The following is a 26,350-nucleotide window of genomic DNA, read 5'->3' as shown; positions in this document are numbered from 1 at the left end:
GATTTGAGAGCTAGGATGGGCTTACTCCTCTTGATTTGACTTTCTGGGGGGCTCATCAATGTTTAAATGCTTCGGGCCCCTAAAAAATCTTCGGCTGATACTCTTTGGCTCTCTTTCTTCCTCTGATACCCTTTGCAAATAAATTGATGTTGTTCTGAGGTGCTGTGGGTCTTATTCACAAATAAATGGCCGCTGTTCGGCCTTTGTTTCTTTCAAAACTGTTTTCTGCTCCTTCCGGCAAGCTTCGCGAAGAAAAATGGGTCATTCGGCGCCTTTCGGGCTTGCCGGGGGCCGCAGAATGAAAAGATTCCCTGAATATTCCCCATTCAGGCCCAAAAAATCTAGCGATGAGCGATTTGCAAATCAAAAACTACCTCAGAATCGGATTCCGGGGCTCCGAAGTGCGATTTTTTGCCTTCGCGCCAAAAAAGTGCTGATGACGTCAGCATGACGTCAGCATGATGTGACATTGTACGGCGGGTGACGTCAGCAGGACAACATGGCGAGATGATGTCAACATGATGTCATCATGTACGGATGGTGATGTGGCAGGTACGGTGGCAGGGATACATGGCAGTGACGTGGCAGGAGGCCACGCAGGCAGGTGACTCGACATAGTGACTGGGCAGGGGGGTGACATCACTGGGCAGGCGGGTGACACAGGCAGGGGCAGTTTCGGGTTTTGGGCGCACCGCTTATGGACAAAGGTGGTTTCGGGGGAGAGGGCTCCGCCACAGCCCAACGCTTGACGCGTGGTGGGAGGTACGGTGACAATACCGCCCATCTCTCGGACGCTAAACGTCGGGCAGGTCGGGGATGGGACGGCCCGCCCACCATTGATCTGTGGGGCGGGTGATCCAATGGTTGGCGGGGAGTGTGATATGACAGAGGGATAAGGGGCGGCATATGCACAGGAATATTCCCTTTTTAATTATTTGCAGCGGCGGGTTTAGACTTAGGGAATGGGGTTTTTATGTGTTAAAAAGGCGCGGGTTAATATATTTACATTCGGACTTAGGAACAAGGGTGGAATATGGGTTTTTTGACAAGCGGGGTTAATACTTTATGTACAGAACGTAGGAAACAGGTGCAAAAATGGGTTTTTTAATGTTTTTGAGGGGTTTTTGGGCTAGGGGAGAGGTTACTAGCTGACCAGATGTCAAACTAGCTCGTTAATGACTCGGATGGGCTAAAGACAGCCCCAGATGGACTGTGATTTCCCAGACTCAGTAGAATTATGGCTATAATGCCTGGGAGGGAGTATTTACATAAGGGAGTTTTTTATATACATGATTTTAATAGGGGAATGGGAAAACTGATAGGGATTTATATAATACTGTTAGTAGTTAATATGAAGGTGACCAACAAGCACTAAGGTCAGGGACCTTAGGCTAAATTTGGGAAAAAAGAACTTGTAGAGAACTGAGATCCTTGAGTGAAGCAGATCTTCACCAAGGCAACTGATATGGAGTATGATGAGACTAAGAGGCAAGCAGATCTTGACCTCTTTGGGAAGTTAGTAAGTGGCTTTGGGGAACTTAGAAGAAACGGGAGTTAGTGATGTTCACCTTTGAGCCCTTTTGCATAAAAACTACCTGCACTGTGATCTGAAAAGATAAAATACTTTGTACCACAAAACTGATCACAAATTATCATTCTGCAACCACACAGCTACCTACCCAGCCTACTTTTCTAACATTTTTTCTTTTTTTATGGGTGGGTGCATTTAGACTGGGAGACCCAGCTTTACAATTTTTCCTATCTAAATTTACACTTATTTCTACCAGGGCCCAGATTAAACAGTTGGGTCCCTTTGATTCTCTACTTATCTACAAATCTGCCAAGCTTTAGCTGTTTGGACAGATACATTCTCTATATTCTACAACAGGAAATTGAAATCTAGGGAGACCAAGATTTAGCTGTTTGACCTTCCCTTAACTGAAAATCTTACCAAAAATTGAATACAGCAGTGGCATTCAGACCATGACACTTTCATGGCATCTTCTTTGGTCTGTTCTGGAAATATGGAACATTGTAGCCAGCAAAGTATGACATATTTGGCATGTAAAAATGTCAATCATGAAAAATGAATACCTAGTGCAGCAGGAGGCTAACAATTCTATCGTTAGTAATAGGTTTATTCATTAAAAATCTAACAATGGAATAATCAATATGGACAAATTTCTCGTAACTGGTAATATAATGCCTAAAGTTTCCTATAGCATGCACAACTGCTAACAACGCTTTTTCAGTAATCGTATAATTTAATTCGACAGGAGAAATATTTTTGCTAACAAAATAAATAGCATAGGGAAAGTTATCCTCCCTTTGTCTGAAGACTGCTCCCAGTGTAGTATCTGGAGCATCTATACAAATATGAAAAGATAAGGACCAATTTGTCTCTCTCAATACCAGAGTAGTGGACAAATTTTCCTTTAGTACCTGACAAGCTTGTTGACAGTCAAGATTCCATGCAAATTTAGCATCTTTAGTTAATAATTTAAATAATGGTGCTGCAATTTTAGGGGAATTCTCAATAAATCGTCGATAATAACCCACGTGCCCTAAAAAGCTTCTTACCTCCTTTTGTGAACTAGGAATAGGGATCTGCGATATTACCTCAATCTTTGCTAGATCAACTTGAATTCCTTCTAGTGACACATGATGGCCTAGAACAATTGCCTTAGCTTGCATCATATTACATTTGTCACAACTAAGGGCTAGATTAGCTTCTTGACAACGAATCAATACTTTCTCTAGATTTTACAAAGCCTGTGAAAGGTCATCTCCATAAACTATGAAGTTTTCCATATAGACCTCCACATAGACATGGATCAAATCAAAGAAAATGGCAAGTACAACTCTCTAAATAGTGGCAGGGGCATTACAAAGACCAAATGGGAGGACTTTGTATGCATAAGTACCCCAAGGGCATGTAAAAGTATTCTTCTCTTGGTCTTCTTTAGCTATTTGTATTTGATTATAGCCGTTGTACCCATCTAGAATAGAAAAATACTTCTTACTTGAAAGTGTGTCGAGGACTTGATCAATGAAGGGTAGTGGAAAATAGTCACGCAATGTGGCCTTGTTTAATTCTCTGTAGTCAACACAAATATGCCAATTTCCATTATACTTCGGAACCACTACCAGAGGTGATACCCACCTACTGTCAGAAATGAGGTAAATGAAATCTGCAACCAAAAGTTTCTGAAGCTCATCTTTGACAATGTCTTTTAATGTTGGGTTCATACGCCTTTGTGGTTTCCGAACAGGTTTCATTTCTTCATTTGTATAGATATGGTGGATGCAGGTGTCTGGATGTATGTCCCTCATGTCCAAGTAATCCCAAGAAAAAGCTCTAGATTGTTCACGAATCATACTCATCAACTGATGCCTTTGTTCTGCAATCAATCCTATATCGATATGTAAGATCTTTCCTTAAAAAAATTCTATAGGTTCGGTGGTGGGTTCATGGCTTTCCTCCATTGCTACAAAAGAGGCGAAGATAGCTCAATATCAAGTTTCCTAAAACCCATCACTAAACACATGTTGATAACCATTAAAAGAAATAGGCTAATCGATATAAGAACTATCAGATAAAAACTGCTACAAAACATGTTCATGAGGATTCTCCTAGAGATCTCTAGACTAATCTAATGACAACAAAGGAAACATACAATCTTCGTCTCCATACGGGTTCTCGAGCCATAATGGTACTTCAATAGTTATCTGAGTAGGGGGAAAAATAGATAGATTTTGGTTGTGGGGACCATTAGAAATAATCATTTCTCCATGTCTACATCCCATGATGGCATCATCAGTTGCCAGCCACAGTCATCCCAGAACCACAGGGTGTCCGAGCCTAGAGGTTTTCAGAGAAATGACAATGAAATCTATGGGATATTTCCAAGAATCAATAATGACTACTATGTCCTCTAGGGTTCCCATTGGTTTGACGATGAATTTGTCTGCCATTTCTAGAATGATAGGGTTGGGTTTAAGTCCAGGTAGTTGTAAAGATGTCATTGTTTCATAGTTCATTGCATTTATTGCTGCTCCTAAATCCACGAGGGTATTTGACATAAGTACTTCGTTTATCTCAATGGTGACAATGGGATTACCAAGGTCATTTTACTTCGCAGGTAAGTTGGAAATCATAGTGGACATTTGGCTTATGATTTTGATGTTCTAGTTCTTATGCCCCTTTCTTCCCAGTTTCTTAATGTAGAGATCTTTGACAATTTTGGTGTAGATAGGAATGTCTCTAATTTCTTGTAAAAGTGGAATTTTAATGCAGACATTCCTTAGTTCGTTTTCCAAATCATATTCAAGCGGGGTCTCTTCTTTCTTTACAATCAATCTTTCCAGGTATGGTGGTTCATTTGATTCTTCTTTCTGTGGTTGTTGTTGTTTTTCGTTTTGCAAATGGTTTTCAGATGATGTAGAGGGCACCTCTTCCTGGATAACAACAATTGATTTTCCTTTGTTAACTGTCTTTCCTGATCGTAATTGGATTTCATTCATAAGAATGGTGGTGATCATATATGTAGGAAAAGGCTGGATATCAATATTTTGTAGAGCTTGAGGTGGCCTATTATGACTTGGGTTAGGTACGAGTTGTGCAGGAAACAGTGTAGGTCGGGGCAGGTTCAAGGTGGCAGGTGCCTGCAAGGATGATGGGTTAGAAGGTGCAAGTAATAAATGATGCAAATGAGGTGGTGGCAGCGTGCATTGATGATACATGTTAGGGTTATACCTTTGTTGATAAGGTTGCATGGTTGGATTATACGAGGTACTTGGCATGTTTTGATAAGGCGCATATAATTAGGTTTGGGGTTGATAAGTGTTGGTATAGGGATTTGCCCTCTAATTCCAGTTCCAGGGAGTATTTTTTGGTTTTAGAGTAACCTAAGGAGGGTAAGATGTTTGGAAGGTGCAAGGCTGAGTCTGACCATAACCTTGAGAATTTGGATCTGGAAACACATTCTGACTCTGGCCTCTCCAGATGGGTCTTTTGGTGGCTTGAGATTGGTCAATGGTTTCAGCGTTCCCTTTGTAGATAGCCTATAGGCCAAGAAGTGATGGCCACTTCTCAGTTGGGTGTTATAGAGTACAGATTCCACAAATCTCAATGGCATTTAAAGGACATTCCCTGTCTAGATATTTGCGCCTACACTTATGACAAAAGACTGGCATGGCTTCTTTTTCGGCCTCTTGTTTTTGTTTGATTTTCATAGTGTCTAGTTGGTCACTAATTGTGTCGAGTATATGAGTTTTAAAGTTTTCTAATAAGTTTCCCAGTTTGACTCTCATAACAGCATTAGCCATAGTTTTCTTTAGCACATAGTCTCTAGAATTATCTTTAAGTTCACGAACCTTTTTTCCTACTTTAGCTTGGCTCCTAAAATAAGTACGACAAAGCTTGGCTACTTCAGAAAATGGCTTCTATAGATGTCCCCACCGCTAAGAAGGTTTAATGTTTCAATGCAATCATCCCTCAGCCCTTTTAGGAACATAGTTTTGATAGTCTTTTCATCTAAGTTTGACCCACAAGATTTGTGAAAATTATATAGGAATCATTCAAGATACTCCTCTAGGGTTTCGTCTTATATTTGTTGCATCCTAAGGATATCGTTGATGTCCCTACTCTTACAAAAATCTTGATACTTTTTAAGGAAGACTGATTTCATGTCATCCCAAGAGTATATAGTGTGTTCCCCTAGACTCATGAACCATCTAAGGGCTACATCTTTCAAAGTGGCAGGAAACAATTTAAGTTTATGTGCATCCTCATAGTAATTATAACTGTGACATAAAATATTGAATTCAAAAAGAAATGCATTGGGATCTTCAGATGATTTACCATAGAATAGCGGAAGAGATGCCATTGGGATGTTTTTCATGTTAATGTTGCGAGTCACATCTAGAATAGGGAATCTGAAGGTAGTTTCCTCGTCGTCTTCCCCTAGTCCTCCCCTTGGTCCTTCCAGGTTGTTTCCTCCAAATAAGTTAACATTGTGTCGCAGGGCCTTCTCCCTCTCCATGGTGTTATTCATTGTTTCTGTTCTCCCTTTCCTGGTGGTCCATATCTATGACAGACACCTAAAGTGGTTTGCTGATTATAGTGTGAAGAGGAGGTGCTGGAACAAAGTTGATGTTGGTTGATACATGTCCATGTTATCTTGCAACTCTACTGGTTCTTCTACCTCGATCCCTTTAGTGTTGCCAAAGACAACCTATTGAATGGTCTCTTCTCCTTGATCTAAGAATTCTCGATCTGAAACCAGGTTGATATCAACACTTCCTCCTTCTTTTCTAAGTCATGCATATCCATTAACAACATTAATAAGAGGTATATTAACTTATCCAAAGGTTGTAGGAAATTTAGAACTAGAAATAAATCTACATGTACTATCTCTAGGTCTACCTATACTCCTACGCATAAAGATAAAGGAAATAGAAACTCAAGAACAAGTAGTGATCGATCAAACTTTGGAGCAACCCCACCAAAGTGGATGTGTGGCTCTTCACTCACGTCTTCTTGTACACTCTATACCCTCTGACAGTCATGCAATATCCTAAAACTCTGATAATAATAGTTACCTGAATAAGAAATTACAGCTTCCTTGGCAACAGTGCCAAAAAATTTGGGATATTTAATGAGTGTATTAATTCTCCTGCATCTATATGTTAATCCGAGCTCGTAAACATGACTTGTACTACTCTTTCTAAATCTAGTTCTTGGCCAAACTTCTAATGGTTTACTTTATAAAATGATTTAGCTTAATCTAGCACACAATTCATCAAATTCTAGCAAGCAGAATCAATAATCAAATTTTAACTTTGAAATTCTTAATAAATCTATACTTTAAAACTATTATACTTAAATGAAATCCCAATATGAATCACAAGATATATTCTAAGAAAAAAAAACTTTTGATTAAAACACTTTATCAAATAACTCAAATCCCAGAAAAACCCTAAGAAACCCTAATTTTGTTACCTACGCTACTTTTGAAAGAAAGGTTGCAAATTCTAATTTACTTCAAGCATGTTCTAAAGGCAAGTAGACTTGAAACTAAAATTTTCAAAGATAACTTTAAATCTTTAGGACTCTATGATAAGCTTCACTCTTGGGTGCAACTCAGAAGAATTCCCAACTAAAAACCTATTTCAATCATCTTTCTTGTTTGACTAAGTACCATACAAATCTAAATCCTATGCCTGAAATTAAAAGGATACAATAACTTTCAATCTGCTACCAAACCCTAGCTTAATAAAATATAACCTATAACTTGCATTCAACCATCATGAAAGGAAAACCTAACTAAATGAGATGCCAACTCTTCTTATCAAACCAATGAAAGCTTGTCTTCAAACTGGTGAACCTATGTAGCTCCAAACCTATACTCTGTTTCAAAACAATAGAAATTCAAGCTAAGAGTAATCTTCTACCTGATCTAATCAATCAAAGAGAGAAACAATCCTCCAGTAACTAACTATTCTCCAACTTTGTTCTGGAAATCAATTTTTAATACTTAATACTTTCTCCACTTGTTTGCAAGTTATGAATGGAAATTTTTTATGAAACCAGCTCAAGAAAAGATAGAAAAGATAGATCAACGCCTTAGAATTCAGCCTCTTCGAGGGGGCAACCTCCTTTACATTACATAAATGAAAAATTATTCGATGATTCAAATGACAAAACCTCCTTTCTATATATAGGAGTCTAAGGAGTCACAATATAACCCAGCCGACCTAACAATAACAATATAAAGCCACAAAAATAACAATAGAGGGATTCTATGGGGCACAGTAATAACAATATGGGGGCAATAGGGGCACAACAATATTAATAAGGGGTATAACTACAATATTAATGGGGTAACCACTAGTATTATAGGGACCCAACATGCCCCTCTCCTTCAAAAAAGTGTTGTCCTCAACGCTTGAGTAGCTCTGGATACTTCTGTATAAAATTCTCATCCTTCAATGTGGAATCTTCAGCAGATAAGTTCTTCCACTTGATAAGATACTCCGAAATTTATCGATTTCGTAGCTGTCGAGTTCTTTTTTCTATGACTGCTTCCGGTTCCAACATAATTTTTCCTTCTTCGTCAAGTTCTGGCAATATTGTTTGAACTGGGAGCTTGTCACCTATAACCTTCTTTAAACATGAAACATGGAAAACTGGGTGCAATCGAGAAGCTGCAGGAAGCTCCAATTTGTATGCCATAGTACCAATCTTTTGCAACACCTTATATGGACCATAATACTTTGGTGAAAATTTATTATCCTTCTTAGCTTGCTTGAGGGACATTTTCATATATGGTTGTAGCAGTAGGAATACCCAATCACCTACATCAAAACTTCTTTCACTGTGATGTTGATCTGCCAGTTGTTTCATTCTATTTTGTGCCAACACGAGGTTATCCTTTAAGAGTTGGAGGACTTGTTGTTGATGTTCGATGTGATGTTCCACTGCCACTCTGATACCAAAAGTTATAATAATAATATAAAGCCACAAAAATAACAATAGAAGGATTCTATGGGGCACAGTAATAACAATATGGGGGCAATAGGGGCACAACAATATTAATAAGGGGTATAACTACAATAGTAATGGGGTAATCACTATGTGGAATTAACTATCTGAGCAACTCAATTATCCCAAGTATTATTAGATTATCATTATAAAACCAAGTTCAATTTACAGTTCCGATATTTTTATGTTAAGTTTTAATGATCTTATGAGATCGATCAGTCAATACTCCACACTGTGAATTCTAGTTCTCTTACTACATAAACCTTACACACACATTCATTCAGTGTCCTTCAAGCTCAGATAAGTATGTGTAATTGGAATTTTATGGAGGAATTTATATGGTTTTGTGTAATTTGCTCAAAAATTCATGCATACAGGTTTGTGACTTGGGTTATGCCTAGGATTGGGATACTGCTACATAACAGAACTCCTATGGAGATGTCAACGACTCACGAAATTGGCCCACTCACAATGGTAGATTATGCCAGCAGGGCTATGTTATAGACATTTTTGGGCACTACAACCCCAAGCATAAAATGTCCATAAACCAAGGGCTCCTAAGTCCCTAAAAGTGTTGTTCCAACCCCTAAATGAACAAGGTCAACTAATTACAGCTTCTCCTAGAAGTTCTCCATGAAAAAATGCTCAGAACTGGTCAAAAATGGACCATTTCACCTACTCCATAGGCAAAGTGCATTGCAGCTCACCTAAATACACACTGTGGGTGCGTTGCATTTCAAAAATCCCTTCTATGGGGTGCGATGAGCGAGAAGGGACAAATGGCAGTGTCAATCTGCGAGGTGGAGGAGCATGGAATCTTCCGGAAACTTCTCCTGTGACACTTGCCTCTCTGAATTCGACCAGGGATGAGTAAGAGATCATCAATCGCCAAGTGGAAGCAAGAACTATCAGAGGAAAGACACTAATCAAATCACAAGTTGACTCATCTCCCTTACAGACATCTATATATGGATCCCTCATCCCAGAGATCTAGAGGCTAGAATTTTGCATCTTGTAAGGAGTTGCTGTTGGTTTCTTGAGGTAACATCATAGTGTTGGGTGATCTAAACTTTTCATGAGGTGAAGAAGGGCTTACTTGCTGAGAGGATGATGCTAGGTCAGAACAACTAGTTGTAACTCTCTTGGCTCTTTCTTGATTATCAATAAAGCTATTCAAGTTGTCCTCCATACTCTTGTGTGATTTATGTTTTATGCATTTGTATGGTCAATTTACATCTGATCCTAGATTGTTTATGATAATAGATCCATGTTCTCGTATAGTGTTATGCTTCTTTGATTCTGCAGGTACTCTGTGAAGCTGGGTATACAAGAAAGAAAGTAGCAAAGGACTATCAGAAGAGAGAGGAATCAGGCAAGGAACCAAGTGCAAGACAGAGGTTGGTCTCCTTTATTCTTCTCTCATCTATATTTCATAAAGGAAAACGAAAGTAGTTTTACTTTGTTTGTTTCTAAGGTAGCTACCAGCCTTAGTGGGATTAGCAGTTCTGCATAGACACATTTCCCTGTAACAAAATGGTGACTCCGCTGGGGAGCGACTAGATTGATTGTTTATCTACATTTGTGTACTTTATAAACTTACAGACGGAGCCTGAAGTCAAGCCAGCTAGCCTTCGAACTGCATTTGCTATGCAAGTGCAAAGTAGATCAACGCTGCTTCAGTCAATCTCCGGGTTTTGTTTATGAATTAAGCAACTGATTTACAAGCTGTCTAATTGCCCTCGTGGTGGCTCTAGTAACCTCCTTAGATCTACCCCTGTGATTGATTTACTGATTACCACTTGCTCGGCCAAAATCCCTGAACTGAACTACAAACTGTGACCCGAACCCAACCAAAGTCTCGTCCCTGGTCTAGCGCACTATCTTTTCTGTGAATCTCAAATTCAACGCACTTCCCGAGTGTAGTAGGTGCGTTGCATTTCAGTTTCACTGTGTTACAGGTGCGCTGATCAGAAAAGGCCTTGTTCCTTAATTTTGGTTTCTGTGTTCACTCTTTCTAGATTTATTGAGGGGTTTTGCTGCCTGTAGTCAGTACACCTCTGTTTGAAACCCCTTTCCTTGCTGTTATTATGCCTCCATTGTGCAAAGAACTATAAATGTTTTTATGTATTTGTTGAGTCATTTTCAGTTCTCCTTTACAAAGAAGTAACGTAATTGTATTGTCGTTTCTTGATTTGAAAGTGTCGCAAGTGTCATTTTCAGTCATAGAAGAGAATCTTATTGTTCTTGATAGTCGATTACCCTGTTACTATTGTATTTGATCTAAATTAGTAGTTTTTCTAGTGTCGAAAGCAAGTTTTCATTTCCAAATCGCAAAGTGTTGTCGTTGTCTTCATTTTGATTTTGAAAAGAGACTTGTTAGTAATTGTCGCTTTGAAAAATAATTTAGATTTGCGCATTAGCTTTCTTTTTATCATTCACATATTAAGAAGGCTGAAAACAAATACATGCATGTGCATTTGCATTTAGACTGTTTGATTGGTTTGATTTAGGACAGTGCATATAGTGTGTGCTCTTTTCTCTTTGTTGAAAGAATACTGTCTCTCTTTCCTTAGTAGCTAGGATTTTCATTGCACAAAGAAGATAAAACGACTGTTTATCATCTTAGATTGCATTTTAGGAATTGTACATCTACATCACACGGTGAACCTGAAAGGAAAATTTCTTAAGCAAGATCAACTATAAAATAAATTTAATGAATCTAACAACGCTTTGGAACCTAACACACAACATCTAGAAGTCTAGGCTAGAGACGTATTCCGGTGTCGTAAATCCTGGTAACTGTTGTTTTCACTGTTGGTTGGGTGATTCCTCCACTTTGAGACGATAAGTGCTAGTATGTACTTGTGCTACCACGTACCGTCGAGTATATTTTGGCAGACCACAATAGGCTTAATCCTTTATCCATAGGAAGCCGTGTCTGCCGCCCTATCGATCGCAATGCACTGAACACAGCATTCGGGAAGATTGACTGCCGTACCGTAAAAAGTATTATGCAGTTTTGTGATTCGTTTGGTAATCCCTCTGCCTAGATTTCTAGAGCAGTCCCTTTCGTTCCTTTTCAGACTCCTTAACGGAAAAGGTCCATCTGAGCACTTGTCACTTCAGGCTCATTAAAAATCAAAGACGACTAGAGTCGTGTTTTGTTTTTTCTCAACTCTTTAAAATTGAAAAAACAAGTTGTGTCAAAGCATCTAAAATTTATTTTAAACGGAATAATCATCACCTTTCCTACGTTGGTCTTAGGTTGAGGAAAATGGAGTCCACCAACCAAGGAGTTCCCCTTGGAGGAAATCCTAGTCCCTTCTCCTCTTGGGGAGATGTTGGTGCACCCCATATGGCCACATTGTCGCTTCCAGGATTGACAATCGGCTTGCCCGTATGGCTTTTATCAACCTCCGTCGTTTAGAACACCGTGATTCCTGAACAATCGATTCAGCAACTAGACAATTCCAGAGTTACCCCCCAACCCTCTACTTCATCCAATTCTTCCTCTCCTCCTTCCTCTTCGCTTGATGGGGATGGTGAAGCCAAAAATCAAGTACCTGAGAAGAAGAAGGAAAAGAAGAAGAAAGAGAAGAAGAAGAAAGAGAAGAAGAAGAAGGAGCCAAAGGTGAAAAGGGGTAACCAAGCGTCGTCTAGTGAAAATCCGCACACTGCACCGACCAGACCTAAATCGCCATGTGTCATTTGCAAAGGAGACCACTATCATAGAGATTGTCCTTACATCCCTGGGATCTTAAGGGACTGGTCTCCTCGTTTGCACAACCCGGTGTCGTCAACCTCTGATGATCATGTTGAAAACACACTGTCGACTAGTGAAAGTGAAGCCCTTGGACAAAAAGGAAAGTGAAAATTTCCTTGTAAACTGTGTGAAGGCGATCACGCCGTCCACCGTTGTCCCTTCTTAGATGAGGCTAAAAGAGTTTTGGACGATCTTCCGATTTCACCGTTACGACTTCCTCCTGGATATAAGAAACTCTTACCGAGTCCATCACTAGTTGAAATTCTGGCTAACCCGCCCTTGTGGTTGGTCGAAGCGTCTATCATTGAAGATAAACCATCTAAACCCATACCATACGAAATTCAAAAGGTCGAGGCAGCAGTTGACCCAGTCTTGCCTTCAGAGGTTCCATCTTTAGATGACATAGTCACCGAAGGGAACAAGGATGACACCGTCCAAATTTTTTTCATAAGCACAGACTCCAAAGAACATGGGGGCAGTCTACCCGTTCCTTTACCGCAGGAAGGAAGTTCATCAGAGTCATATTCGGTCGTCTATTCAGTCGCACCTCTAAGCAACCTAGTTGTTTCCTTTGATTGGAATCTACTAGGTAGACCCCGTTTAATGGCTAGTATACCATTCTGAATCATTGCTCAAATATATAGGATGGTTATGGCCGGTACCATCATAGATGAAGGGGCTTCTATGAGTATCCTTTCCTTGACTGCTTGGAAAGCACTTGGTTCACCATCACTTTTGCCTGAGATGAGAAATCTAACATGCTTTGACAAAGGAACCAGTCAACCATTAGGGATCCTTCCCAATGTGCCCATAACATTGAGAGAGAAAACCGTTCAAATGAACGTAATGGTAGTCCAAGGACCCCTGGATTATAATCTACTCCTTAGATGAGACTATATTTATTGCATGGAAGCCATTGTCTCATCACTCTTTAGAGTAATGTGTTTTCCGCACGAAGGAAGAGTGGTCAAGCTCGTAGACCAGCTTTCATTTCCTAGTTCACACATGGAAAATAGTCATATACCATCCCTGAATGGTCTTTTCACACAAGGAATGTCTCATCAATCCCCAGTCCATCCACCTGATGAGTGCGAGTGATTCGGGGGACATGACTGAAACCCAGGGGGCATGCACCCTGGTCTACTTCGGCAGGAAAACTTCAGGTATAGAATAGGTTTCCGCGAGAGATATATGACTATTCTGACACTCCTGTCCGTGGTTGGAAAAGGGTGTTATACTGGAATAAGATTCCCTCGTCAAAGTTATGTGGGTAGAGGCGCCTGCACCGCTCACCTTTGTCTATTTCGGTAGGCATCGCCAAAGAAGTGTTTTGTTTGCGGTGCAGATAGAACAATCTTTGTTAACCTGAAAGAGGTAAACCTTTCCTGATGAAACAAATGTTTTGTCAGTAGATTGAGAGGTGACCTTGAAACTCTATTTTATACCTGGGGGCATGCAAACCTTTTGGCATGCAAGCGAAGAGCGACTATTTATTTTTTTAAATTTGTAGGTCCTCTAACCCTTTAAACTCGTAGGATTAGTCATTTCCTAACTTGCATAAAGAAAGGATGTGGGGCAAAACATTGAAAAATTGTCATTTTTATATATGAGACATCCTTATTATGTGACTGGATTAATCGAGCAGTTTTAACACAAACTTCATGCTCGTTAAAAAATAAACATAAGAAATGAGCAAATATTTCCCCCAGTGTTTAAGCTCATTAAAAAATGAAACAATTTCTGGTAAATAACCGTCGTGAATGTAGTACTTCAGCCTTTAAAGCTTTGGTCGTGTTCTCATCATCACCTCCACCCTGTATTGGCCGATCATTCACCTCCATTTGATTGTTTACCCCTTTTGAGGAATAGCTGTGAAGAGTGATCCTGTTAGCCATCCTTGTAACACTGTCGTGATTGGAAAATTCCAAACCTTACCTGGAATCAGCCGCTACCCGAATTTATCACTCGTTCCTCAAAGACGAGTCTCCTTTAATCTCTTTTCAACTGACTCGTAAAATATGAAAAGATCGCCGAGCCATTGGCCTCTCCAGCTCGTTAAAGTGACTGGAAGTGCTATCCCTCCTTTAGATTTTAATCTTTTTGGACCTGAGGGATTATTACACAAAAAGATCGAGCGCTTGTTTTGTTCGGCTCGTTAAAAGTACTGAAAATTCATCCCTTCTGTATTGTTTTATACTTTTTCGGACCTAAGGGATTAGATGACGAAAAAGGATTTTTGGAGTTTCCTTTACGTCCCTTTTCAGACTCTCTAAAATTGAAAAGGACCGATTTATCTTTGTCGTTAAACTCGTTAAAACCTAATAGCAACAGACTTGTCCATAACAGACAAGAATGAGTTTCACTATCGCTAGGCTCGTCAAAACATAGCGATGGGTTTGCCTGAAGGGAAAATTATAGAACAAGCATATGTTATCCTCCTCAAGCTTGACAAAAATAAAGAGGTACTAGTCAGCAATGACTCGGGAAAAAATTGGGAAGAAAACTTGAAGAAACTTTTTTGATAGCAAGTTGCTCTTGAACATGACACTTTCACTCCGCATCCAAGTCAGGTTGGGTTGTTTCATTCACCGGTCACATCACCATGGTCACATCACACCATCCACATTTGGGGTTAATGCTACCAATACATCATGTCAGTGTCACCGATATGTTCAAGAGAAGTCACTCAGAGAATTCACCTGTGTCTCACCCGCTGCAATACATTTATGCTCCATTCTTTCATGACCGCCACCCTGAACCTTATATCACCAGATCGCTTTCACCTCCATTAAAATCATTTGCTCCGTTCCGTGTCATTGATGTGGGATTCATTAAGGCCCTCCTATGATAGATCGCTTCTTGTCGACATCAGCTCATTATCCAAGAAGTCGATCTAGGAACACCCCTTTCAGTACTTTGAAGCTTGCATGCCTCAATGGCAAGTTTCTCACTTCGGGCGACAAGATTACATCAATGACCTTCGACCGAAAGATTTTACGTGGTGTTCGACGCCAAGTCCTTTATTCACACCACGTGAATTGTACTACAGTACCTTGAGGATCATTATCATTATCGGTGATTCCTCTCATGCCTGTTAATAGCTTACATCATTGGCTGGTAATCCAGCGATGTCTTTCCATGTTCGACTCCAAAACATCTCTCACATGGATCGACTTGTACTTTGAGTGAATATCGAACGAGATTGAAGACCCCGGATCTAGTTTCATCCATCCGAGCTGCGATATATATTCAGGAAAATAAGGACATCAAATGTACATCATTTCTGCACAGATAATCATCCAATCAAAGGGATGATGGCTCTACCAGAATCATCAGTCTACACTCAAACGATTGTTTGTCCTATGTACATGAAAATGAATTTATAAAGTTGAGCATGGGAATGCCCGCCTCAGCTAGATCATGAAAATATTATGAAGATAATGTATTGTATTGTATCTTATTACAAGTCTCCTTCCAGCTTGAAAGAACTTCGGATCCTCATGATAAAGCATTTCACCCGACATCAAAAAAGATTAACGACCTCATGCTTTAGGGGGCAACTGTTATAGACATTTTTGGGGACTACAACCCCAAGCATAAAATGTCCATAAACCAAGGGCTCCTAAGTCCCTAAAAGTGTTGCTCCAACCCCTAAATGAACAAGGTCAACTGATTACAGCTTCTCCCAGAAGTTCTCCATGAAAAACTGCTCAGAACTGGTCAAAACTGGACCATTTCACCTGCTCCATAGGCAAAGTGCGTTGCATCTCACCTAAATACAGATAGTGGGTGCATTGCATTTCAAAAATCCATTCTATGGGGTGCGATGGGCGAGAAGGGACAAATGGCAGTGTCAATCTGTGAGGTGGATGAGCATGGAATCTTCCAGAAACTTCTCCTGTGACACTTGCCTTTCTGAATTCGACCAGGGATGAGTAAGAGATCATCAATCACCAAGTGGAAGAAAGAACTATCAGAGGGAAGACACTAATCAAATAACAAGCTGACTCATCTCCCTTACAGACATCTATATATGGATCCCTCATCCCAGAGATCCGGAGGCTGGAATTTTGCATCTTGTAAGGAATTGTTGTTGGTTTCTTGAGGTAACATCATAGTGTTGGGTGATCTAAACTTTTCATGAGGTGAAGAAGGGCTTACTTGCTGAGAGGATGATGTTGGGTCAGAACAACTGGTTGTAACTCTCTTGGCTCTTTCTTGATTATCAATAAAGCTATTCAAGTTTTCCTCCATACTCTTGTGTGATTTATGTTTTATGCATTTGTATGGTCAATTTACATCTGATCCTAGATTGTTTATGATAATAGATCCATGTTCTCGTATAGCGTTATGCTACTTTGATTCTGCAGGTACTCTGTGAAGCTGGGTATACAAGAAAGCAAGTAGTAAAGGACTATCAGAAGAGAGAGGAATCGGGCAAGGAACCAAGCGCAAGACAGAGGTTGGTCTCCTTTATTCTTCTCTCATCTATCTTTCATAAAGGAAAACGAAAGTAGTTTTACTTTGTTTGTTTCTAAGGTAGCTACCAGCCTTAGTGGGATTAGCAGTTCTGCATAGACACTTTTCCCTGTAACAGGCTACAACAGGGTAATAAAACAAGGAATGGAACAATCACGCAGAGGTTATGAAATGTGTTTTAGATCATAAGAAGAGAACCAAGGCTATCAACATGCTGGATTGAAGACAAAGTGAATAGAGGTCATTACATTCACCATTAATTCGTTTTGAAAGTAGAGAGTGCCTATTTCTTAGTAAGTGAAAATGGAAATCAAAGGAATGCATTTTTACTGAGATCAACTTGTAGTGAATGCTCAATCCAATCAACTGTAAATTCTAATTAATCTACTCATTTTCCATATAACCAAATCCAACCTTATGAAAACTAGCTCATTCAGAGACCAAAGCAAGATATGCCAAAGTGCCAGAACGTTGTTATATAGAAAAAAAGGATTCAGATGCTCTAGAAACAAATTAACAAAATCTGTCAAATGCCGGAAGCTAGATTTAAATTCTTTTCAAAACAATTCAGAGAAATGAGTTAAAACTTAAAGCAACAAATCAACTACTAGCTATAGGATTAAATTGCCCAGTGGTGGTGGGCCCTTGCCACTACTGGGTATGAAACTTATAGTAATATGAAGAGGATCAGATAACTATATCAATGATCCAGATCTTGGGGGGAGGCTCCCAAGATCTAAAACATTGAAATGGATCTTTTGGGGGAGGCCCCCAAGATCTGGAGAATTACAATGCTAGAAAGAAAATGACAGAACACACAGTAAATAAAACCACAAAGAAGCTTTTTATTAAAACCGATAATAACTATAAAGGCTACATTGTGGCAAACCATCTGTCCTTTTACAAAATGTGACTTGTTACTTATAGTATTTTTTAGTTACAATACCATGGTCAATTCCATGGGTGAATGAATACCATGGGTGGATGTCACAATACCATGGGTCAATTCCATGGGTGAATGAATACCATGGGTGGATGTCACTTACAATACCATGGGTGGATGCCACTTACAATACCATGGGTAAATTCCATGGGTGGATGAATACCATGGGATGATGCCATTTTCCATTCGGATAATTCCTCCCTCCTTAAGAAGAAATGGTCCCCATTGCGTGAAGTTCCCTCCTACGAAGCCTTTGTTGAATTTGAAGAGCCACTAAAGTGTGGTTAACCCATAACCATGGTGAATGAAGATCTGAGGATAGAGATACCTTGTAACGTTTGTGACCAACTATGATACTGACAGTGTGCGGCCTAGCAAATGGACTTCGATGAAGTGTGCATTTGTGGATGACCCATAACCATGATGAACGAAGATCTGAGGATAGAGATACCTTGTAATGTTTGTGACCAACTATGATACTGACAGTGTGTAGCCTAGAAAATGGACTTTGATGAAGTGTGGGTTTGTGGATGACCCATAACCATGACAAATGAATATCCGAGGATAGAGATACCCTGTAATGCTTATGACCAACTATGATGCTAACAGTGTGTGGCCTAGCAAATGGACTTCGTGTTGGAAATAATACTAAGGGGGGGGGGATGAATCAGTATTAGCAATTCAACAATATTTCATTTCCATAAACAGATTTATATACGTGACTTCTGTTAATGAAACTTGCGTGTATATGCAACTGTGTTTAGAGCAACCAACATATACCTTGCAAACTTATAATTTAGTTAGTTGATATTTAATCTGTGTATCAGAACCATATAACCAGTAATCAGGTGCAGTAAACAGAACAGGCAATCACACACATGAACACAAGATATAAGGTGGAAACCCAGTGTGGGTGACAACCACCTGCTGCAATCATCTTTATCTTTATATAATAAGAAACTTCTTTTTACAAATTTCGTATTGGTGCAACCTTATACCAGTATGCAAGCTTCTACCTGCAGAAGGCTACAACCTTCTCTCATTCGCCAGCATTTCCTGGAAGGGAGCTACAACCCCCTTAGCTCTTGTACTAGCTGATGTGTTTATTAGTACGTAGCTGCTAACCTACAGAAGGCTACAACCTTCTCTTTTCTTCCAGGGACCACGTTTCATAAATTTTCATACTGGATCCATCAATAACATCAATCAAACATCAAATATATCTACATCAACCAATCTCCTTTGTACCAACCAAAACTGAATCAAACAATCACTTTTCTGCATGCTGTAACCAGAATACAGTAATAGTAACCATAACCCAATCGAGAACCCAGAACACTGCAACAGCAAACAAAAGTAGCAAAAGCATATTTTATGAGATGTACGCTACTTCAATGTGTCGAACCTGCATTCATACGTTGTTATATGAAGGTAGACTTGTGTATATGCTATTTTGAAATGCCGAACCAGCATGTATACGCACCTTTGCTATACTGAACCTGCATATAGATTTGTAAAAGATGATTTAACCTTTACAACTATTCAAACATCAATTATACCCAGATCATCAGATTTACAGATTACGACATGCGCCAATTATAAAAGATCAAAATCACACAAAGATACTTCTCTTCAAGCCTTAATATCTTCACCCATCAATAGAACTTATCCTTCTTCAAGTGCTCAGGTTCCTCCTTGATTCAGATCCAGCTATGCACGATAACCCAATGACCAGTATTCTAGATCTTGCTCTTCATTAGATATTCAATACTTGAGTGCCCTTGCCTAATGATGTCCTCCTCCTTTTATAGTCTAAGGCCTTACTCAATACCATGGTCCAAAACCACTTAGACACAATACCTTGGACCAATTACCTGGGGTCAACACTTCGTAAAAGATACCTCAAACCAATACCATGGGTCAAAAGACCATGGTCCAAATACCACAGACCAAAACAAAATTCTCCAACATGTACGTGGATTTCCTTGCGTGAAAGTGCGTGTATACGCATACGCGCCTTTTGGTCGGCAAACCCGCATGTATATGCAGCTTGGTCAAGGGGAACCTGCGTATATCTCTTTTTCCTTCATTTTGTGAGCCTGAACTATGATTTTTCATCTGAGTGAGTTGCCATCAAGGACAACAACTATGTCATAGTGTAAAACTTGCGTCATAATGCCAACAATTGCCCCCTTTGGACTTGATGGCAACCCCAAGTCACTCTCCCCCTTTGTCATCAAGGGAAAATGGTTATGCTCCCCTTGAGTACATGTTGAATTCTATGATATGTTGAAGTGTGTTATTCATGCTCCCCCTGACTGCAAGCAAGGTCTGTAAAAAGATGTGCTACAAGAAGAACATGACTCTATACATCATAAATGACCTTCCTATCACCAAAGACTCATACATACATCCATCTCTCAACCAAGTGGGGATATACCAAAAGTTTATACATGATAAAACAAAAACATTACATCATCCATCCCAGGCATAGTGGGGAACAAAATAGGTCGTTACATGACCTTGATAATAAAATATATACATGACATAGAGACAAAATATCTAAAACAAGACTATGATAGTCATCAGCAACTATCATCAGCAGCATCTAGACCAGAAACCATCATCTCCCTCTGCACTTGAATAAAAAACAACTGTGAAATTATACCAAGATCTTATAAGATAATGCCAAAAATGCATTATTAGAAGTATATGCTCCCCTTGAACCTATGTCAGATGATCACTATCAGTCCCATATCAGACTCTTTTCATCCTGAGTCTGGCCCACTGATTTTCCTCAAACCAACATATACGCGGCTGTATCCACAGCAACCGGCGTATGTACATAGATACAATTCATGAAACTCATGTACAATCATTATTCTCTGAAACAGATAAGTGTCAACGTCAAGATGATGCATCAACTACTCCCAGCTTCTGTCTGAGGTATTCAAATGTCTCTCTGGGCAGTGGTTTGGTGAATATATCAACAACTTGTTCCTTGGAGGGAACATACTCCAATTTGACCTTTTGTTCAAGCACTTGTTCCTAGAGAAAATGATATTTGATAGGTATGTGCTTGGTCTTGGAATGCATGACTAGATTCTTTGAAATACTTATTGCACTTGTATTATCACATAGAATGGAGATGGGTGGAGTACATCTGATCGGAATGTCTTGCAATGTTTGCATAATCCAAAGGAGTTGTGTGCAACAAGATGCAGCAGCCACATATTCTGCTTCAGCTATAGATAATGCAATTGAACTTTCTTTCTTGCTGAACCAAGACACTAATATGGAACCCATATAGAATGCACCACCACTAGTGCTTTTTCTGTCATCCACGCTTCCTGCCCAATTTGCATCTGTATATGCATGAAGTGTAAGATATGTATCTCTAGGATACCATAAACCATAGTTTTGTGTTCCTTGAAGATATATTAAAATCCTTCTGACCGCCTGAAGGTGTGCTTCCTTTGGATTTTCTTGGAATCTTCCAACTATTCCCACTGCATGCATGATGTATGGTTGGGTACCTGTTAGATAGAGCAGACCACCAATCATGGATCTATAGGTTGGTTGATGTACTGCTGCTAATTCATCATTTGCGTTGAGGATGCATCCTGTTACCATAGGGGTACATACTAGTTTAAAATCTTCCATGCCATATTTCTTCAAGATCTGCTTGAGGTACTTGGTTTGTGATAGAAAAATACCATCTTTATTTTGTTGAACTTGTAAACCAAGAAAATATGTGAGCTCACCAAGCAGGGACATTTCAAATTCTTTCTACATTACCAAAGCAAAGTTTTGACTCATGGCTTCTTCATTGCTACCAAAAATGATATCATCAACATACACAACAAGTATTAGAAATTTATCATTGTCAATTTTTATATATAGATTACTATCAGTTGATCCTTTTGAAAAACCTTGTTGATGAAGGTATTTTTCAAGATGATAATACCAGGCCCTTGGAGCTTGTTTTAGACCATAGAGAGCCTTTCTGAGTCTGCATACAAGTTTTGGATCATTTCCAAGGATGAATCTGTCTAGTTGCTCAATATATACTTCTTCTTCTAGGTCTCCATTAAGAAAGGTAGACTTCACATCCATTTGATATACTTTTAACTTCTGAAAGCTAGAAAGAGAAAGGAACATTCTTATGGCTTCAAGTTGTTATAGACATTTTTGTGCCTTACAGCATTGAGCATGAAATGTCCATAATCTAAGGGATCCAAATTCCCTAAACATGTTGTTCCTACCCCTAGAGGAACAAGGCTAACAAACCACAGCAATTCATAGAAGTTCTCCACCAGAAACTGCTCAAAAACAAGTCAATTCAGGATCATTTCAGTGGCTACACTAACTGTTTGGGCTGAATGTCAAAGCCAACACTGGCTACCTATGTTGAATGTCAAAGGGAACACTGGCTACCTGCGCTGAACGAGAGTGGACATGTGGCAAGCTCATTTCTCAAGGTGTCAAGACCCAGGAAGCTTCCAAAATGACACTTGCCTTAGGGAATTCGACTGGTGATAAGTAAGAGGTTCCAAATCTCCAAGTGGAAGCAAGAACCTCCAAGTGGAATCAAAAACTGACAGAGGGAGAGGACACTAGTCATATCTCAAGCTGACTCATCCTCTCTCCAAACATCTATATATGGATCTCTCCTCCATGAGATCGAGGGGCTGGAATTTTATTATTGCAAAGAATTGTTGTTGGTTTGAGATTGGAATCATTGGGTGCTTAATGCTTTGAAGGGGGTGAAGATAGGAATTCCATTTGCTGGGAAGGAGATGCTGGATTGGAGCCCTCTGGGTTGTATCTCTTCCTGAACCTTGTTATTCATCAATAAAGCTATCTTGGTTTCTCCTATATGCTGATGTATTCTTGATGTATGATTGCATTAGCATGTTTAGTTTATTTCTAATCCTGAACTAGTTATGAATATGAATCCATGTCTTGTGTAGTGTTCTCTTCTTGTGATCTTGCAGAAACCTCTTGAAGCTAGGCGAGCGAGAAGGCAAGTAGCTGGGAACTCTCCAAGAGAAGAGAAGCTGGATCGAGGGACAAACGGAAGACACCAGTTAGTCCATCCATCTCTCTCTTCATTCTTAATTCATAAAGGAAGAATACTAGAATAGCTGTCTCTATTTGTTGCTAAGGCACTGTCACACCTTAGGTGGATAGGATTGTCTTGCATAGGCATTTTTCCCCACAAAAAATTGGCGACTCCACTGGGGAGATCTGTTTAGTCATTTTATTTGTGTTTCCATCATTGTTTGTTTCATAGGCTTGACAGCAACAATCGAACTGCATCTGCTATTCCCGGATGCAAACTAGACAGTTGCTGCTTTGATCTAATCACTGGACTTGTCTATGATCTGAACAATGGACTCACAAATGATTTGATGATCCTTTGTGATAGATCTTAGTACTCCCTCAAAGCATCCCTTTGATTACACCTTGTTTGTTGCTTTTATTTGGCCTGAAACAGTAGATTAAATAGCAATCTGTGACCCAGAACTAGTGAGAAACGAGAGTTTCTCCTTAAGCACAGACCCAGTGAAGAGATTCTGCATTTCAACGCAGGTCCCATGAAGGCTACCTGCGCTGAATGTCAAAACCCCTGTGTTGAGGTTGCGCTGAACCAGTTTGCCCTTGTGTAGCTGGGGTTCTCTGCTCTGTTTTGCCTTGTTTTGATCTCTGATTTTTGCAGCCTGTAACCAGCATATGTACCAGTCTGATAACTCCTTTTCTCTACCTAGATTCTGCCTCCTTTTGTACAAAAAGACTGTGAGTGTTTTTATGTGTTTGTGGCATCATTTGTAGTCTTCCTTTGCATGAGTGAAATAATCATCCTGTAGCCCTTGATTCAGATCTGTTGATTGTGATCTTAGAAGAGAGTTCATTGGTTGTTTGCAGTTGATTATACATTTGATTTTGCTTATTGGTTTGAGTTTGTCTCTTTTAAGTGTCGAAACAAGTCTTCATTTCGAAAATCGTTAAGTGTTGTAATCTCTTCTACCCTCTCTGATTTCGAAAAAGTAAACTTGTTTGTATTGGTCATTTAAAAGCAAATTCAAAGTTGTGCAAAAAGCTTTCTTTGTAGGCATCAATACTAAGAAAGCGGAAAACAAACACCTGCATTGTGCATTTGCATCTTGATAGTTTGCATGTTTGATTTAGGAAAAGTGCATTAGAGTGTGCTGATTTCTCTTTGAGAAAAGATAGTGTCTTTCTTTTCCCTTAGTAGCTAGGATTTTCAAAGTTGAAAAGATATAAAGCTTGCTTATCATCTTTAGACTGCATTTAGGAATTGTATCATACATCTCGTGGTGAACCTTGAAAGGCAAACTCTAAAAAGATCAACCTAAAATAAATTGAATGAACTTAACAACGCTTTGCAACATAACGCACAACATAGAGGTCTAGGCTAGAGACGTGTTCCGGCGTCGTAAAGCCTGGTGACTGTCGATCTTGTGGATGGTGGGTGATTCCTCCTGAGGGACGATAGCGCCAGTACGGATTGTGCTCCCACGTACCGTCGCGTATATATTGGGAGACCCCTATAGGCATAAAAGCTTTATCCTTAGGAAGTCGTGTCAGCCGCCCTACTGATCGCAATGCACTGAACACAACATTCAGGAAGATCGACCGCCCGTACCCTAAAAAGTATTCTACGGTTTTGCGAAAAGTTTGGCACACCCTCTGCCTAGAACTCCAGAGCAGTTCCTTTTGGCCTTTTTCAGACTCTATAACGGAAAAAGTCCATCCGAGCATTTGTCACTTCGGGCTCGTTAAAACATCGAAGGAGACTAGAGTCATCTTTAGCTTTTTCTCGACTCTTTAAAAGTGAAAAAGCAAGTTGTGTCTAAAGCGTCGTTAAAATTTATTTTAAACGGAACAATCACCCCTTATTCCTGCGTTGATCTTTAGGTTGAGAAAATGGAGCACACCAACCAAGGAATTCCCCTTGGTGGAAATCCTAGTCCCTTCTCCTCTTGGGGAGATGTTGGTGCGCCCCATATGGCCACATTGTTGCTTCCAGGACTGACAATTGGCCTGCCTGTCTGGCTCTTTTCAACCAATGTCGTTCAAACCACCACTATTCCTGAACAGTCGAGTCAACAGTTAGACCAGACCAGAGTTTCCAACCAGCCTTCTACTTCATCTAACTCTTCCTCTCCTCCTTCTTCTTCGCTTGACGGAACTGGTAAAACAAAAAACCAAGTTCCTAAGGAGAAGAAGGAAAAGAAGAAGAAAGAGAAGAAGAAGAAGGAGCCAAAAGCGACTGGGGGCAAACAAGTGTCGTCTCACAAAAATCCACACACAGCACTGACAAGGCCTAAATCGCCATGTGTCATATGCAAGGGAGACCACTTCCACAGAGATTGTCCCTGCATCCCTCGGATACTAAGGGACTGGTCTCCCCGTTTGCACAATTTGGTAGCGTCAACCTCTGATAGCCATGTTGACTGCTCACTGTCAACTAGTGAAAGTGAAGCCACAGGACAGAGAATGAAAGCTAGATTTCCCTACAAACTGTGTGAAAGCGACCATGCCATCCACCGTTGTCCCTTCTTAGACGAGGCTAAAAGAGTTTTGGAAGATCGCCCGGTTTTACCAGTGCAACTTCCTCCTAGATATCAAAAACTCCTGCCAAGTCCTTCACTAGTTGAGAACCCGGCTGGCCCACCTAGGTGGTCAGTCGAAGCACCTGTCATTGAAGATGAACCGTCTGAATCCATACCTGACGAAAGTCAAAAGGTTGAGACGGTAGTTGACCTGGTTTTGCCTTCAGAGGCTCTATCTTCGAATGATACCGTCACAGAGGAGAATAAAGACGACACTGTCCAAATTCTCTTCATCAACACAGACTCCGACGAACCAGGGGGAAATTTTCCCATTCCTTTATCGCGGGAAGGAACTTCGTCAGATTCATATCCGGCCGTCTATTCGGTCCCACCACCAAGCAACCTGGTTGTGTCCTTTGACTGGAACCAACTAGGTAGACCCCGGTTGCCAGCAAGCATACCATTCAGAATTATCATTCAAATATACAGAATGGTAATGGCTGGCACTATCATTGATGAGGGGGCATCTGTGAGTATCCTTTCCTCTATTGCTTGGAAAGCGCTTGGTTCGCCAGCGCTTTTGCCTGAAATGAGAAATCTATCAGGCTTTGATAAAGGAACCAGTCGACCTTTAGGGATCCTCCCCAATGTGCCCATAACATTGAAAGGGAAGACCGTTCAAATGAACGTGATGGTCGTTCAAGGACCCTTGGATTATAACCTACTCCTTGGACGAGACTATATATATTGCATGGGAGCCATCGTCTCCTCACTCTTTAGAGTAATGTGTTTTCCGCATGAAGGAAGAGTGGTCAAGCTTGTGGACCAACTTTCATTTCCTGGATCATGCATCGCAAATAGTCACATACCATCCCTAAATGGTCTCTTCACGCAAGAAATGTCTCAAACCACGGTCCGTCCCCCTGATGAGCGCGAGTAAAATGGGAGGATATGACTGGAACCTAGCGGGCATGCATCCTGGTCTGCTTCGGCAGGAAAACTTTGGGTATAGAGTAGGTTTCTACGGGAGAATATGACTA

This window comes from Pinus tabuliformis, chromosome 1_2 (assembly GCF_031772625.1).
Source record: "Pinus tabuliformis cultivar Carrire ecotype Pingquan chromosome 1_2, CPIR1, whole genome shotgun sequence".
NCBI lineage: Eukaryota > Viridiplantae > Streptophyta > Pinopsida > Pinales > Pinaceae > Pinus > Pinus tabuliformis.
The sequence above is the reverse complement of the archived record's forward strand: the minus strand, read 5'-3'. Positions refer to the sequence as shown.